Genomic DNA, 11,461 nt, shown 5'->3' with positions numbered 1-11,461 from the left:
GGAGGACTTTTTGATGGAGCTAGCCCGCGTTACATAGAGATAAAGACCACAAGAACCTCCCACGGTTAGTCTGACGGCAAGGGGATTCCCCAACCCATGATCCATCTACCACTGAGGATATTTCACGCCAGCACTGTGGTGAAAGCTGGATGAAGAATTCGTATAAATGGAGATTCGAACTAGGTTCACCTCGTTGGAAGACGAACGCTTTATCGCTCGAGCCATCGCGGTTCGCCGAAATTTATATGTTATGGGGGTAACAATATCTTTTTTGTGTCGACTAGGCTGTTTCGAATAACGTTTTTGGTGCCTGGGTCATGATTGTCTTTTTGGCCATTCTTTTTTTAACAGATTGGACGATATTCAAAGGTCCGCTAAGCTTAAAACCTTATTAATTAATTAGCGTCACTTCCCGGAATCATTAGGATTGAGTCCTAGAATGTAAAAATACAATCATTAGGTCAAACATTTTTCAAGGTGGTTCGCCTTTTTTCTCCGTTCTTTTTTTGCACACTGTTCATATTAGGGAAAAACCTCATTAGAGTTGTGTTTGTAATAAATCTTATACTAAAAAAAATCTGATTTAAAAAGACACTATCTTGTACATATTTGGGAGAAATTGAATTATTTGCTTTTTTATACAGAGGGCTGATCAAAAAGTAAATAAAATTCTTCATTCTGAAGTGAACATTTATTTATGTGGAATATGAGATAAAACTTTTTGGTACAGATAAATAAACATAAGCAAACCATCTTTTGCTTATACTGGAGAAAACCTCATTAATGTATTTTTATATTTCCAATTCCGACCCAACAATCAATGTAGCCTTGTAACTTTGTTTGTTTGTTTTGAAACTCCGTACCCTTCATAATTTTGAATCTACCCTAGAAGCCAAGGGAACTTCGGGATAGAGCATTGGGGAAAACTAACCTTCGTGAAGGATTGTTTGATGAAATAAACCAGCATAAGCAGCGTAAGAACCTCCCGTAGTTGGCGCGACGGCTAATCCATATTCCGTGAATCACTGAGAATATTTTACGTCAAAATTGTGATTGGTGCAAGCCGGGTGCGGAATTCGTATCGACCAACCATCGCTGGGATTGGAACCCTGTTACATCTTTATGAGGCAATGGCTATATTCCCTGAGCCAAAGCGGCTCTTTGTTGATGTATTTTTTTTATAACTGTCATTTGAACAGCCGACACCATTTTTGAGTTTGCGGCTACTAATGTTCAAATCCGTAGCCTCGTAATTTTAAACCAAATCCAAAAGACATGGTAATTCCTGGAATAAGCCTTCGTGGAACTCTTTTTAATGAAATTATCCCGCCTTTGCGCTACATGGAGAGGAAAACCATGAAACTTCTCCAAGATTAGTCTGATTTGCAAGGGGACTCTAATCCATGGTTCGTTTATTACTAAGGATATGTAACGTCAGCACTTTGATCTGCGTGTTGGGTGCGTAATTCGTTTCAGCCACCACTGGGATTCGAACCCGGTTCACCTCTTTGGGAGGCGAGCGTTCTATCCCTTAAGCCACCACTGCTCTTCATTGGTGTAATATATATTTAAATATAAGTCAGATTTAAATGGTTTCTCTCATTTTCAAATTAAAGTGTGGACTATGCAACCCCCTCTAAAATTGAAATATCAAAATGATTAAAAAAAAGTTCAACTAACGAGAAAGAGTTTTTGTTATTCTGATGAAACAGGAAACAAATTAAAAGAAAAACCTCAAAAGAAATTCGAACTCAATAACAAGGTTTTAAAATTTGGAGAGAGAAAATAGTAAATCGTGACCTATATAAAGTTATCTGTTTTTGAAAAATGTGTTACGTTTTCAACTATACGATATAAATGCGTAGTCAAATGCAGTCCGACCTCTATTTAACGAAGTAGCTAAATCCCGTTTATAAGTTTGTTATATGGAAAATTCGTTAAATAGAAAATCACCTTTTGAAATACTTAAACAACGCAAAACAGGTTTTAAATTCATAAACAGAAGGCATAATTAAAATAGCAGTTGATACACCTTAATCTTGTTAATTAGTATCTACTATTTATTTTATAAATCTTAACCATATAAGAAGTCTTCATGGAAAGCAACAATCGGGCAAAACATTATCCAGTGTTACACTATCATACATTCTACATATATTTTCTACTAAAATAAGATAAAATTATAGCCGCATTTATTGCGAAAGTAATTTTTAACATTCATTACCACAGGTATTCTTAAGTTTAATTACTACAGATAAAGTCAATTAATTTTGTCTGAGTTTTTTATTTGAAATACAAACAAAAAGGGAAAGAGTTCTCTAACAGTGGCTTTGAAAATCAATTCAAGATCATTTTCCCCATAAAATGATTTTGAAACGTACTGAAATATTTTGGGATATAGGGAAAGTGGATCTCAAAGAAAAGTTCGTTAAGTAGTAAATTCACTTCGTAATTTGTAATTTATTTTACGAAGAAATTTCCAAAATGTTCTTGGTTCCTCGAAAAAAAAAATCGCAAAATGGAGAAATTCGCAAAATGGAAGTTCGTTAAATAGAAGTTCGATTGTATGTCTTTACTGTATCTAGTTCTGATTTTTGTCAGTATTTGTTAAAAATGGTAAAGCATTTCACAAGTTATTTTAATATATTTCAAGAAAATAATTCTTTCTGACATTAAATGTAAAAATTCTTTGTAACATTTATAGTTCAAACTTCTGAATTGGCGAATTTTGAATTGGCAAATTTTGAGTTGGCGATTTTAGTCCGGAAAATTCAAAATAAAGACAGAAAGAATATAACAACCCTAGAAAACCAGAGCAGTATTCTTTCTGGTGTTGTGGAGTAGAGGTGAATTTCACAAGCTTCGATAGTTAAAACATGTTCTTTCTCAATAATTTCACGTGAAAGGCAAAAATCGGCAATTTCATTAAGATGTTAAATCGCAGTAAGTTTCCCTTTTCGTTGTTACAATTGTCTTAGATTTTTATAATTGTATATATGTCTAATCATTTTCTTTTCTTTTTTTTCATTTTATAACTCTTTAAGTTAATAATTTTAAATGTTTACATCAATAGTTTCGATTAAAAGAAATTCAGTTTTTTCCAACAACAAAGGATAAGTTGAATTTCAATAGAAATTTATTATACTTTTTAAAATTTTATGTATTGAAGGGTAATCAAGTAATGAATAATATACAGTAATTAAATTTTTATTTAGTTACTCTAGGAAAGTTAGATACTTAAACATATATCTAGAAATTCGTATAATTATATAACCATCGACTTGTTTATGACAGATTTGAATTGATTCACGGTTTTATGATCTTTCAATATCAATCTGGTTCAAGATTGTATTTTCATGAGAAATCTTTTCGGGTTTTTAATCACTTAAGAAACTTATCCAGAAATTTCTTTCGTATGCAAACAGCACATCGCGTATACACGTGATATTAAAATCAAATATTGCGATTTGTAATCACAAAATTTAAAGTCCGCACATCGTGATTTGAACTCACGCGATTTAAAAATAACACATTGGGATTTGTACCACGGAATTTAAAAATTACTCATCGTGATTCGCATTCAGCTGTTTTAAAATAACGCATCGAAATTTTTAGTCACACGATGTAAAAACCAAACTTTGATTTGCACCCATGATATATTAAAATTGAATTTTACGATTAGTGATCACGCCATCTTAACATCATTAACAAATCATTGATTCATATCCACGCAATTTAGTTTTAATCATTGAGTTTTCATGGATTAATAAAAAAGTTAATTTTGCATTTTTGCCTACTCATAATTCAAAACCTATGTGTAACATTTGTGTTTATATTCAACGCAAATTATTAAAAAATAATAGTATTCAAAGTTTTTAGATCATTTTTCTGAAACTATTTTTATAATTTTTTTAATTATTACTCAAAGATTGTCGGAATCTGAGTCAAGATTTGAATTATCATATTCTTTTCAGAATTTCATATTGTAATTTCATTACACTATTATGAAAGTTACAATAACAGTTTGCAATTACCACCGTTATTACAATTTACAATTACAATTTGCTATTACAATTTACTACTTCAATTTAGAATTTACAATTGCCATTTCTTTTGAATAATATTTTTTTAATTACTTTAACTACTTAAAATAATATTTTCATGAATTTCATTACAAAAAAAAATAATTATAATAAAACAGTGCCACTAACTCTATCTTGGTAAAAGAATCTAGAATTTAATTTTTTTTTTTTGTCTTGCTGGCGCAGACTTAACGCTGTGCAAAACTGCTTTTCGTATTTTTAATTACAATAGTTTTACCGGAAAATTTTAAAATATCAACCCTAAATGTTGATTTAAAAGTCGCTTAGGGCAGCACTTTCAATTCGATGAGGTGACCCGGGTTCGAATCACAACGATGATTGGACTAAACGAATTCCACACCGAAAAACATCCTTAGTGGTAAACGATTAATGGGTTAGAGTGCCCTTGCCATCAGGCTAACGGTCGGGGTTTCGTAGTTTTCCTCTCCATGCAACGCAAATGCGGAGTAGTCACATCAAAATGTCCTCCACGAAGACATAAGTCTTCTTCCTAAATTGAGGATGAAACTTATTTCGATATTTTAAACTATTTTTTTCTAAATTAATTTAGAAACAAGCTTTTCAAATAAATATAATTTCCAATATTAATCAGACGCGTGTTTTCAGTTACCGTTGTTGTAGTTGTTGTTAATTTACGTCGCACTAGAGCTGCCCAATGGGCTATTGGCGACGGTCTGGGAAACATCCCGGAGGATGATCCGAAGACATGCCATCACAATTTTGATCCTCTGCAGAGGGGATGGCTCCTCCGCTTCGGTAGCCCAACAACCTGCACGCGAAGTCGAGCACTTTACGGTAGCACAGTTTAACGAGGACCAATACCGCACACCCTCGGTCCCTACGCAGACTGATCCAAGTGGTCACCCACCCGCACACTGACCGTAGCCAGTGATGCTTGACTTCGGTGATCTGCTGGGAACCGTGTCTTAACGATCAGTCTACTGCGGGACTTCAGTTACCGGAGACAGATATATTGGACCAATCGATTTTTCTTGCTCCTTCTCACAGTAAAAACTCATTTAAGTTTGAAAAATTCAGCAAATTACGACCTGCACTGCAAAATGTGAATTTCATAAACTTTTGCTGAATTTAAATGGTGAGCAGCGATGGCTGAGGGGAAAGAGCGTTCGCTTTCCAATGCGGCAAACCGGGTTCGAATTCCAGTCGATGCGAATTCCGCATCCGGCTTGCACTGACCACAGTGCTGACGTGAAATATCCTCAGTGGATCATGGGTTAGAGTTCCCCTTGCAGTCGAGCTAACCGTTGGAGTCTCTCGTGGTCTTCCTCTCCGTGTAACGTAAATGCGGGTTTAGTTCTTTCAAAAAGTCCTTCACGAAGCCAAATGTCTCTCAATAATCGATCCAGGAATCCCCTTGTCTTCTGGATTGGGTTTAAAATTACAAGGCAACGGAGTTGAACATGAGTAGTCGCAAACCCATAAAATTGGGTTGGCTGTTCAACGACGGTTATAAAAAAATGGTGTGGTTGTAAACAACGTTTTATAAGCTCAACAATTTAAACCAAGTTTCATTTGATTTGTTTAAATGTCTTTAGCATTTTTATACTCAACATTGTTGTGGCACGTTAGATGCTTTAAATCGTATTTATTATTATACATACTTATATACAATTTTAAAGGTACTTTTCAACATCACCATTTTGTCAAAAATAATTTTAAAAAATTACTGACTGCCGTAACTCAATTTATAAGTTAAAAATTTTTTGCATTTATGAACTCATTCACTGATTTGACTTATCACTAAAATGCTCTTCAATGACTGTCCTATAAACAAATGCACTGTGCTATTTATTGCTAACTCGTTGTTCCTATTCAATGATCCAGTGATTGGTTTATTTCTTCGTTCCTCATATTTACTTTATTCACTCGCTATACTACATCAAAAATTGTTCATAATAGCAGTTCTCGTGAAGAGAACTTGTAAAAAATATTTATGAAGAAGTATACTATCTTAAAAATAGCCGTTTAAAAATAAACTAAGAATGACCTCGTTTAATTTTAGTAAATATTTATTATTTTATTTAATGATATTTGATTGAATTCTAAGATATAAAATTTCATTTTACATAATTTTAATGAATGTAATTTTTTCATGGCGAAATACTAAATTTGAAAGAAATAGATTAAAATTTGATTTCTCAGGTACTATTCGACCAAACTAGTTAAAGTATTATATTTTGCCATGTGAAATTACATTGTTTAAAACGATGAAAAAAAATTTTATATGTTATAATTCAGAATTAAATTATAATTCCTATTTGTCAGGGTCCTGATTCCTCTCCCACGCATTTTACTGACACCTGACCTGAGGGTCAGAGGGCGAGGGACACGGGAAGTGTCGTTCCCCTACATTGAGGGTGGAGCGAAGGACTTTTTCTGATGAGAAAAAGGATTTCTTTTTAGTATTAGATTGAACGTAGTATTGGCTGGACTAGGAAGATTATGAACTAGAAGGGAGCAGTAGAGCTCCGGAATTTAAATGTCATGCAGATTGTGTATATTTTATTTTTAATGCATAATTAATCCAGAGATGACGAAATAAATACCTGCAAAATCCTTTGTCATCATTAAGCGGACTTGCATAACGAACCAAATTTGTGAAATGTCTCGCAAAGATAGAGTGAGAGGTTTCACACTATTATTAAATAAAATGTTAAAAAATAATAAATATCTGTAAAAAGTTATTTTGTGCATGGAAAAGAATTTTATCATTGTGTGCAAAATCTTTTCATTTCACTTAAAAACTTTTCGAGATATGGCGAAATACACAGAAAATGAAATTTACATTATAGGAATCAAAATTTAGATCACTCTCTTAACAAACTGTGGAAACCATGTTTCCCAAATTGCGACTATCCTTTATATTTTGGGTGATCAAATATCCGAATTTGTTGAAAAATTCGTTTATCCTAATTTGTTTATCCTAAGAAGTCCGGTATCCTAAGATATCCAAATTCTTTTATCCTAAGACGCAAAAAATAAATATTAATAAATATATAATATTTTTTATTATTTTATGCAATAATTGTTAAAAAAAATTGTTTGAAGTATAAGGTTCACAACTTTTACATCATTTTTAAGAATGTAATTTTAGATACAAAAATTTTAGCGATATCGGTTGAGCAGATTCTGAATAATCAAATTTTAAAGAGTTTTTTTTTTTTTAAATTAGCTTTCTCAGGAACTATTCGAACGATTTTGTTCAACTTTTTTTTAATTTTATCCATCGCATCACATGTTTATTTAGAGAAAGTATGTTATTGTGTCTGGTTTCGTAACAAAAAATATTGTCTGCACGAATTAATTTGCATATTTAAGATTAAATCTCGAATCATAAGTGACTAGTAGTACGCAGAAATTTAATTATTGGATCAAAAGTTATCAGGATGTTCACTTTTTTTGTACATTTTTTCCAATCATTTTCCACTTTTATGGAGCTAATCAATGAGTGCAACTGACTAACCATATATTGAGTATCTGAAATTTCTAATAAATAAAAATGAGCTTTTCTTTTTGGAGGGGGAAAGATATTGAGAAAGTTTGGTAAATATTTAGGAGGAATCTTAACCTATGTCCCCCATGCTTATGTTTCAGGGACAACTTAGATTTAACCATTGCAAAAGCTCGTATTTTAGAAATGCTAATTTTATAAAGTTCAGGAGAATATCTTTTCCCCTCTCTCCTGGATTTATTTATAAAAAATGGTAAAATCAAATTCGTTAACACAAGTTATCGTTGTAAAAACAATACATTTGTTTTGCAAGAAATCGTTGTAAAAACAAATTATTTCTAGAACTAAACCAAAATGGGTAAGCCTAATCATTATTTTACTGTTAATTTAGAGTTTGCTTGAATATAATTAAACACGCAATTTGTTTTGAATAACTTGCAGATGGAATGACACATGAGTAAAAAAAATTCTTAACAACAGTTGCTAAATTTTGCAAAAGTTGAAATTTAATTTTAAAAGAAAACTTTCTTTTAAAGGCGTAAGATTGCTTCTATTTAGTTAAATATTTCTCCATAATTATTATTTCTTCCATGAGTTAGATTTGGCGAGATGTATAAAAGTTCAAATTTCAAAATTAACATTTTAATCTTCTTTGCAACTACGATTGAAAGCAAGGTAGTAGTAGGCAGGAAAGAGGTGACAGCTGTATTGCGTCACTAACTCTTAGCGAATCGGAAAACCGCAAGTAACTTAATTTGCATTTTCCTTCTATCTTATACCTTTTGAATGTTCCATGTATTGAACCGTGAAATGAAATTTTTTTTTTCTTCCATTTTTCTCCAAAGTTCTGTTTTGAATGTAAGTAATCTTTTATATTTTTTTATTTGATGACCTGGCTTTAAATACTTAAATGATTTTTCAATGATTTTGGCCGTCGCTGAACAACCGACGTAATTTTGAGTTAACAACTTAAAAGTTGACAAAGAAGAAAATAGAATAAGAATTTTTTAAAAAAATGCAAACAATTGCAATTTCTATTCACATTTAAATTTAATTTAATGCAAAATATTCAGTACTTTTTATTTATATTAACTACGGCATCTAAAGGTAGTTAGTATTTTTTTAGAAAAGTATGCGATTTTGTCGAATCAAGTTTAACTGAACTGAAAGTGAAATCCTTATTTTTAAATTTATTTATTAATTTTATTTTCGATATTTTCATTTCGAATTTTTCATTTAAAATCATTTATTTTACGCTTACCTTATTTTGATCACTAATAATGAAATAAATAAATTGAACTTTTTTTCTGATAAAAATTATCTTTGTGTTAAAAGGAAAATTTTTATTAAATTAGAAATCGATGTAATTACACTAAAAATGCAATTATTGCGATATACTCTCGATATCTCAAAAACCTTGCTTTGTCAAAAAAATCCTTTTCTATCATATTTTCACCTAATATTAATATCGATTCTTATGTCGATGAGTTTCTTGTCTGAGCCTTGTTATGTCGAACTCTTTTCGAAGTAAAAAATGAATTATCAACTCGAATTATAACAATTATCAAATTAATTATCAATTTTAGTAAACTCTATTAATGCAAGTTTATTGTACACGAATTCTTTTGTATTTTTGTTGCTTTTAAAAATGAATTATAATTGCTTTATTTAGACTTATTGTCAACTATTATCTTTATTAAGATTTATTAAGTACTATGATTCTCAAACTCAGTGGCGCGACAGCCCATAGAGGGCCAAGGCCTACTGTGCCCATCTCAGTTTTCTTGACCTTACTATGATTCTACGTTTTAGAATACTATTTAAGAATTTATTATTTTTTTTATTTATTATTTTTTTTTTACTTTTTAGAGCATATATTTTTGAACTCATCTCGAAAACTCGCTACTTCGAAATTATTTTTAGCGTCCCTTCAGCTTTGAGATATCGAGAGAAAAAGAACTTTTAGATCTATATTCTTGTAACTTTATTAAAAATAATATTACTGATTAAACTTGCTTTTTCAGGAAAAGCGTTTCTAAATTTTATTTGCTACGGTTTTAATTTAGACTGAAGTAATGTTTAAGCTTGTAACGTAAGCTTAAAAATTAAATCTAAGTTATTCAAAGTTTCAAAAGTATCAAGATCGATAGCTATATTAAAAAAAAAAAAAAATTGCTGTATTACAACTTTACATTTTTTACCTCTGAATGTCTCAGGGTTTTACCATACAGCCAATCTAAACAAAAACGTACAAATTTATTTCGTAACTTTGGAGTTATGCTCACTTCACGAAGAAAAACGTGGTTTTATAGTAGTGTTCGAAATGTATCAGTGTGAACTTATTATTATTAGTTATTAGTATTATGAAAGATTTTTTTGCAAGATACTTAAGGTTTTTTTAAAGCTGCTTCCAATCAGCAGGAAAGCTGCAAAGTAAGTCTATTTGTGTTTTACTCAACTTAGTTGGCACGATAGCCAAAGGTGGACCAGAGCCCTCAGTTGCAGATTCCGCCAGGACAACTTATTCTTCGACCTGGACAACTTGCTTTCACCCCTATCACTCTAAACAAGGCTATTTGAGTATATATATATATATATATATATATATATATATATATATATATATATATATATATATATATATATATATATATATATATATATATATATATATATATATATATATATATATATATCAGGGTTGGCAAGATTTTGCCGCAGGTGGAAAAAACCATGGTAAATACCGGTAAAAACCGTCCTGGCAAAAACAGGTTTTTGTCAAGCAAATTGGCAAAAAGTGGCAAAAACCTATATTTTCCAAGATGAGAGGACAAAAACACATTTTTGATACAAAATTATTCCTAAAATTGAAATATATACTATGAATATAAATAATTACAAAAAAATTAACAAAATTATTATTCCATAATTAAATGATAATGTAATAATATATCATTTTAGTAGTTTAAAACATTATTGATTGGAAAATTTGTGATTATTCTCTTTTTTCCAGAGAAATGAACAAAAAATTAATATAACTATAATTAATTAAATTAATATAACTATAATTAACAAAAAATTAATATAACTATATTTTAAATTAATATAACTATAATTTAAAGCATAAAATATCTATCAGCGTGTGTAGTTAATTATTGTACAAATAATAATTTTTTATAATAAATAATAATATTATACAAATAATAATATTTATTTATTTGCATAAAAACATTTATTTTAGGATTCTAAAATGAAAAGAGATCAAAAACTTTCAATCTTTTAAAAATTATTACCCTTATATTAATTATTAATATGTTAAAAATAATTTTTTCATGTAACGTATCAAAATTATTATTCCTTATGATTGAGTTAAATTTGTTTCAAGTACTTTGTAATAATATTTAATCAGCTATTTAGATAATTTGGTTTTTGCCGGTTTTTACCAGTTTTTGCTGGTTTTTACCAGGTTTTTGCCACTGTCCTGGCAAAAACCCCTTTTTGCCGACAAAAATTCCAACCCTGATATATATATATATATATATATATATATATATATATATATATATATATATATATATATATATATATATATATCCCCTCAAATAGGTTGTGTTTTCCCATATTTATTTTGACTTTGGCTTAATCAAAGATTAAATAATAGCTGTTATTTTATCTTTCTATAGTAAATTATTAATTTTATTTTCCAGGAATTAAATGCCGTTTCTGAACTTGTCAAGGCACCTGATTAATCTTGCACAGGTGCCCGATTGGACTCTCAATAGCGAAAGATGGAAGTCATAATTATGCTTCATCGTTCTCGCTGCGGTGCCTGATGGCTTTGCTATGACGCCAGATGGTTTTTGCTATAGCGCTTGGAGTAAGTACA

At 30.4% G+C, this 11,461-nt stretch overlaps 1 long non-coding RNA gene across 1 annotated transcript in view; it reads left to right on the top strand.

The window, feature by feature from the left end:
• Window positions 1-2,804: 2,804 nt before the first annotated feature.
• The window catches only part of LOC147806832 (uncharacterized), a 30,744-nt gene continuing 22,087 nt past the window's right edge, over window positions 2,805-11,461 (top strand). The window contains exons 1-2 of the long non-coding RNA XR_015435288.1: window positions 2,805-2,943; window positions 11,283-11,452. This is a non-coding gene — a long non-coding RNA (uncharacterized LOC147806832). The remainder of the gene's footprint in view (window positions 2,944-11,282; window positions 11,453-11,461) is intronic.

The sequence above is a fragment of the Parasteatoda tepidariorum genome, chromosome 7 (genome assembly GCF_982258835.1).
Source record: "Parasteatoda tepidariorum strain Cologne lab strain chromosome 7, Ptep-v5.0, whole genome shotgun sequence".
NCBI lineage: Eukaryota > Metazoa > Arthropoda > Arachnida > Araneae > Theridiidae > Parasteatoda > Parasteatoda tepidariorum.
Note: the sequence above shows the minus strand (reverse complement) of the source record. Positions and strands in the feature narration are given on the sequence as shown.